The 5,869-nt window shown below is 45.6% G+C and overlaps 1 protein-coding gene and 1 pseudogene across 6 annotated transcripts in view; one reads left to right on the top strand and one right to left on the bottom strand.

Annotated features, from left to right (window-relative positions):
- Nucleotides 1-5,869, bottom strand: part of ATXN7L1 (ataxin 7 like 1) — a 212,645-nt gene that overhangs the window by 57,157 nt on the left and 149,619 nt on the right. The window lies entirely within an intron of this gene.
- LOC112473637 lies at nucleotides 2,377-2,496 on the top strand (annotated as a pseudogene).

Below are 5,869 nucleotides of genomic sequence, written 5' to 3'. Positions count from 1 at the left end.
GTGGAGCCAACTGTTAAGAGACAAAAGCTTCCAAGACCCAGAAGTCTTATATCTTTTATGGAGAATTCAGACTGTGGAGAGATAGCATCATCGCAAAACATGCCACATAAGCTAGGCAGTGCCCACCTGCCTTTGCGAGGCTGTCTCAGGTCGGGACCTCCCATCAGCAGCTAGCTGGACAATATAACCAAAGCCAGAGAGAGTGAATCTTCCTCTGGAGGATTATTCAGAATAGGACTTCGGGCTTCTGGGTTCTTGGCTTCATTTTCCCCTCTTGTAGAGAGTTTCTCCCCAGAATGAAGGAGAATTAATCAGTTTCTGACTGATTTCTGAGGGAGCTGTGCTGTTTGGCAAAGCTTTAGGCAGAGACAGCCTGCTGAAGGTAAGGCTGTGAGCCTTGTCCTCCAGACCTTAGGCCAACGGGTCAAGGGCTAATAAGCACACTCCCCCCACTGGATGTTGCAATACTTAGAAGAAACACAGGTGAAAGGGCAGGCCCCGTGGCCTGGGAGCCTGAGTCTTTCCAGAGACAAATATGAACAGCTTTCCTAGAATCTGTTTTCTGAGAGTCCCAAGATGATCTAGAGGGCAGAGATGTGAACAGCCGCTGTGGGCCAGCTCTCCCAGAGCCTTGGGTCCTTTTGGAGCACTTTCCTCTGCCTCTTTCAGCCTATTCTCTCTCCTTACCTCAGATGCCAAGGTAATAAGTAGGTGGCCTAAGTTCTCAGCAAACAGGTGACTTATTAAGATGCAAATATTTATACTGCTCTAGCATCCAAGGAGCAAGAAGATTTGAACTTTAATTCTAAAAACAAAAGTAGGCAGGCTCAACCCAATAAAAAAATGGACAAAGGACTTTGAACAAAGAAGGTGAACAAGCATATGAAGAAATGATCAACATCATTAGTCGTGAGGGAAATGCAAATCAAAATGACAATGCGATACCACTTCATACCTACTAGGATGGCTATAAAATTGAAACCCACCCACCAAAAAAACCCCGGAAATTGGAACCCTGAGGCACTGTCGGTGGCAATGTAAAATGGTGCAGCCTCTATGGAAAACAGTATTATGGTTCCTCAGAATATTAATCACAGAATTATCATATGATCCAACAATTCTATCCCTAGGTATATATCCAAAAGAAATGAAAACAGGTACTCAAACAAGTCCTGTATACGAATGTTCAGAGCAATAGTCAAAAGGCAGAAACAAAACAAACGTCCATCAATGGAATAATAGATAAACAAATTGTGGTATGTATATACATACAATGGAATATTAGTCAGCCATAGTAAGGAATGAAGTACTGATTCATGCTACAACCTGAATGAATATAGAAAACATTATGCAAATGAAAGAAGCCAGAAACAAAAGATCACGTATTATATAAATTATTCATATGAATTGTGCAGAATAGGAAAATTCATAGAGACAGAAAGCAGATTGGTGGTTGCCAAGGACCGAGGGGAGGAGGATGGGGAAATAACTGCTTAATGGCTATAAAGTTTTATTTTGGAGTGATGAAATATTTGGAAGTAGGCAGAAGCAGTGGCTGTACAATATTGCGAATGTATGCAATGCTACTGTTCATTTTAAAATACTTAATTTGATTTTATACAAATTTCACCTAAATAAAAAAAAAAACCCCGCAGGACATAAGGGCCAGGACAATCCACAAAAAGAACCATCAGTTTCAGGAAAACTGAAAGTTACCGTCAAAGCCCTTCTCGGAATCACTTAAAAAAGGTAATTTTTAAGTTAAGGTTATTAAGGCGGCCAGCAAGAGAGAGCAGACAAGCTCTCCAAGACAGCAGTTCCCAAACATGGCCAATCCAGGTTCCTGAAGAAGTGTTAATTTGTCTGAAATAATATCACACACGTGCGTGCACGCATGCCCACGCACACCCCAAGCAGGCTGCACTAGCTATTTACTAATGGGACACTGAGGCAGAGCTCCCTCTCCTCTGAAGCCCCGGTATTTCTACCAAAGGGACCCAGGTCTTAGACTCCAACAGGAAAGAAGATAATTATTTTCTCCGAACCTTTCTTGGGGCTGTCATCACCTCCTCAGCACTCCAGCCAAGGGGCTGCCATGCCTGCCTTCTCCACCGCAGGCCTGAGTGGATGGTGCTTTCCAAGTGCGCACCAGGTGAGACAGTTCTTCCCTACGTGGAGCTGCCCTATAGTGTCCACGCATCAATCCCATTTCCGCCTTATGGGTGTCACTTTGAACCAGTCCAGTTCCCCTTTCATGGGGCTCCTTGCCAAATATTTGTTCCCTGAAATCTTTCTCCAGGCTAAATGCCCCCGGCCATCTTTTAAACCATTCCTCTCTACGGCCTTGCCACCCTGGACACACCCGATCTCGTCCAATCTTGGAGGCCTTGCTACCCTGAACACACCTGATCTTGTCTGATCTCAGAAGCTAAGCAGGGACAGGCCTGGTTAGTACTTGGATGGGAGACCACCTAGAAAGACCAGGTGCTGTAGGTGCAAAAAATAATAAACAAACAAACAAACCATTCCTCACAAAGTATTGTTTTCTCTGTTCCTCCTGATCTCTGGGTCCTTTTGGCTCTTATTGTCCTTCCTAAACTGTGGAACTAAGAAGAAAGAACATAGATGGAGTCTGAGCAGGTCCTAGAAGTTTCGGATATTATTCTCTCATTAATACAGTTAAAGACCCAATGTAGATTTTTTATTTCTGATAGCTGCATCACCCCTAAGTCTTATTTCATACATTTGCTGCCAAGCCTCTTATCCACAGGTATCCTTTGAAAATGTCATCTTGTTGGAGTCAGTCCACTCTTCCAGCCTGTGTTCTCCCTCCCAAATCTACCACCTGAAAACTTGATAAGCCTGCCACTAATGCCATCCTTCTTCCAAATCCTCATTTATAATGTGGAAGAGGACAAGGCCAAGCGTGCAACGTGATACATCCCCCCAATGTGGCAGCGAGCTGTGAATAGCACCCTTGAGGTGTGATTCTACTGAACCACTTGCCATTCAGGGCAGGTGTGTCACTCAGTCCACATTTCTTCATCTTCCCTGGTAAGGATCTCATGTATGACTGACAAATGAAGCTAACAATAGACCCCCCCCCCGCCGCCACCCCGGCCTCTGACCAGCGGTTTAAAAGACTAAGTGTAAATAAAACTCTTAGAAGAGTGCATCGCACATGGTGAGCAATCAAATATATCGCCCTTATAATTTATAAGAAATACAATAGTAGAAAAACAACTAGACTTCCAATTTCCAGACAAACTACCTTCTTATTGGCATCCAGATACAGACATTAGGCAGGTGAAATCTATAGGAGCACTGGCATCCAAGAGCTGGATTCTCAATCCTGGCTCTCCTTCCAGAATTTCCATGCTCTGAGGTTAACTGATACCTGCCTTTCCAGGGATATAGGGAGGAGTCAACGAGATCAGGCACGTAAAAGAGGTTTAAAAGTTGAGTCAGGCTAAGCAAACATAAAGGAAGAATATTATGATTATTACTGCTATAAATCTCTCATAAATGCCGTTTCCATTGGAAGAAACCTGCCTGCTAAGACAAAGAAGAACCCATAGATGCCCTCTAGCTGCCAGAAGGCAATCAATGAAATGTTCCAGCACAGAGCAGCAGGACTGCTACAATGGAACAGGTTCCTGATCTCCTCTCCCAGCAGCAGCCACCTTCTCTCTCAGTTCAGACACTGGGTTATAAAAGGTAATGGATTCTCCCACCAGCCTTCCATTGTCACCTTGTTGAGACCAGGACCTGAATCTGCAGCAGAGATCTGGCAGGTAAGCAAGCGCCGGGAGGGGTGCTTTTAGCTCCCCTCTGGCTTGACCCCAGCTATTCCTTGGGTTTCTATTCTGAATGGCAGTTTCTAAGAATACTGGGCTTTTGGCTCTGACGTTCTCAGGGCAGGTACCCAGAAAACCTGTTCTTGTCTCAGCTGAGGATGTTTGCCCCAGGGAAGGAATGGTCTTCACGGAGAAAAGATCTGGGGGGAAATCTTTGCAAAGGGCTGTCAGAGGCCAACCTGCAGGCCCCTAGCCTTTCAGGGTCAAAGATGTCCCACAGCAGGCAAGAGGGTGAGAGGACCACATGCTCCTGGGGAAAGAGCAGCAGTTAACGTGAGGCAATAACTGGCTGAATTCTCCTCTCCTAGTCCATGTAAGGTTGGTCTCCCAACTTCCAGAAGCAATGAACATCGAGGGCAGGTTTTAAACACGCACGCGCACACACGCGCACACACACACACACACTTGTTGGCAAGTGTTGGCAAGATACTGAGAGGATCAAGCCAATGAATCCATTAACAGATGAATGAATTTGCCCAGGAAGAAGAGGCCCAGAGGGAAGCTAACAATTTCTGTTGGATGACTTCTGGAGCCCACTGCTCCGCAAGCCACTCCCACTCATCCTATCCCTCCAGTAGTCTCCCTCCAGACAGGTAGGCAGCTGAAGTCACCTAAAAATCATCACAGGACACATAAAAGCTAACTCGGACTTTCACAGCCATTGACGACTTCTTATGACTTCTGAACATATTTTTCTCTCTCTCATTGTATTTCCTTGACTATGCACCCACGCAGAGGCGGTGCCTGGTTCTATACACTCACATGGACAGGAACGGGTCACATGAATCTCTACATCATGGCAGTTATTGCAGTGTTCTGATGCCGCTACTTATCAGAGTTGAGGCAGGACCAGGCTTAGCTGAGGCAGGACCTGACTGGTGTTATGAGGGGCATCCCGTACCCCCAACTCAGCACCCAAATTCATATGTTGAAGTTTCAATCCCCAGGACCTCAGAATGTAGCTGTATTCAGAAAAAAGTGTTTTCTATAGAGATGATTAAGTTAAAATGAGGCCAGTTAAATTAAGGTGGGGCCCTAATCCAAGATGGCTGGTGTTCTTTTAATAGCAGATGAGACACTAGGGGTGTGTGTGTACAGAGGGACAACCATATGAAGGGGTAGTGAAGAGACAGCCATCTGCAAGCCATGGAGCGAGGCTTCAGGAGAAACCAACCGTGCCAGCATCTTGATCTTGGACTTCCAGCATCCAGAACTGTAAGAGGATTAATTTCTGTTGTTTAAGTCCCCCAGTCCGTGATATTCTGTTATGAAAGCCTAGGCAAATTAATATAATTGGTTTACCCAAAAACTGTTCATGTTCACTGGATAAGGAAGAAAAATATAGTATGGAGGGAAGAGGTCAAGAGACACCTAACCTCTGACATAATGTGGATCAAATGCATCTTCTTCCTTGCTCTGTGGCATGCCATTTCAATGGCAAACTGTAGCAAGGTCAAAGTAGGGATAGTCTCTTGATCCTTGACATTTAGCAAATCTTGTCTGCCCTGGAGGCCTGAGGCTGAGGTAATGTACAGGTACATAGCTGCTGGTCTGAAACAGCGTGACTTCAAGCCACAGCCCAGAAGAAACCAACTCCTTTTATCAGCTTACTTTCTTGTTCAGCCTCTTACCCTGTGGGTTCTGATAAATCTATTTGCCATTGCTGTCCTTCCAGAAAAAGATAAGATTGTGAGGGTGAGAGAACTAGACCCAGTGAGGTAGCTGCCAGCACATTCACAGGTTTGACAAAGTGACACAGACCACCTAGCCCAGTGTTGCTTTTAACCAGGAATCCACCCAACAGCCAGGTTCTGCCTGGATGCTTCCCCGTCCAGGCTCCAGAACCCTCCTAAATCCTGGGCTTCACACTGAGTATGGGGCAAGCAGAATCACTCCCCTGGGGGCCAGGAGAGAAGGGCTCACAAATGCTCACTGCTGCTAAGGGGCCCAGACACACCAGAAGGACAGCTAATCACTGATCTCTCTCCTGGTTGGGGGAGTGGGTGGTGGTG

Source organism: Pteropus alecto, unplaced genomic scaffold (genome assembly GCF_000325575.1).
Source record: "Pteropus alecto unplaced genomic scaffold, ASM32557v1 scaffold109, whole genome shotgun sequence".
Classification (NCBI taxonomy): Eukaryota; Metazoa; Chordata; class Mammalia; order Chiroptera; family Pteropodidae; genus Pteropus; species Pteropus alecto.
Note: the sequence above shows the minus strand (reverse complement) of the source record. Positions and strands in the feature narration are given on the sequence as shown.